The sequence below is a fragment of the Dreissena polymorpha genome, chromosome 3 (assembly GCF_020536995.1).
Source record: "Dreissena polymorpha isolate Duluth1 chromosome 3, UMN_Dpol_1.0, whole genome shotgun sequence".
Classification (NCBI taxonomy): domain Eukaryota; kingdom Metazoa; phylum Mollusca; class Bivalvia; order Myida; family Dreissenidae; genus Dreissena; species Dreissena polymorpha.
In genome coordinates this window covers 31,212,557-31,213,305 of record NC_068357.1, presented here as the reverse complement: position 1 = coordinate 31,213,305, position 749 = coordinate 31,212,557, and the positions used below count along the sequence as shown (strand labels likewise).

The 749-nt window shown below is 29.9% G+C and overlaps 1 non-coding gene across 1 annotated transcript; it reads right to left on the bottom strand.

Moving 5' to 3' along the window:
* Nucleotides 1-371: 371 nt before the first annotated feature.
* Trnas-uga (transfer RNA serine (anticodon UGA)) lies at nt 372-453 on the bottom strand. Its single transcript has one exon. It is a non-coding gene; the product is annotated as a tRNA-Ser (tRNA).
* Between the last annotated feature and the right edge of the window lie 296 nt (nt 454-749).

Sequence of the window (749 nt, the reverse complement as noted above, 5' to 3'; positions counted from 1 at the left end):
TAGCGCCATGAAATGTAAGTGATTTCAGCCAAGTAAAAATTGGGTCGGTTAAAAACAAAGTGTCATAAAATTCAAAATAGTATCATTTAAGCTATATTTTAAATTAAGTTTTTATAGAAACACTATATACAGCAAAAATACCAAAAAATAGACAGATTTACCGTTTACTTTTTGAAATAAAAATAAAAATGCAACATGCATCATTCGTATTTTCAGCAGTAAATTAATCAATTTAGCCATAACGTTGTTTTAATTTTAAAATTGAAGGATGTGCATACAATTTTCAACATATTTAACAATAAACATAGCTTATGTGCTATATTAAATCAAATTACGTTAGAAAAGAAATAAAACGCGTCGCAAAAAGTATGCGATGTCGGCAGGAATCGAACCTGCGCGGGAAAATCCCAAAAGATTTCAATTCTATCGCCTTACCCACTCGGCCACGACAACTTTACATCTGTGTAACCTTAAATTAGATATATATAAGTAAACAGGTAAAAAGGCTCGCTCGATCTTTGAAGAAATCGCGAAATCGTATTTTTCAGATGATAATTGGATCAAAGTCAATATTTATAGTGAAAATAATGTAATCTAAATGAATAAGTTAAACATATATCAAAATTCGAAGTTTGAAAAAAATAAAATGCGTCTCTCGGAAATAAGCGATCATTGAAGATCGCCAATGGCTTATGAAGTGAAAGGACAGTTGAAAGTTTCCATTTTGCACTTTAATGATTCTGATAATA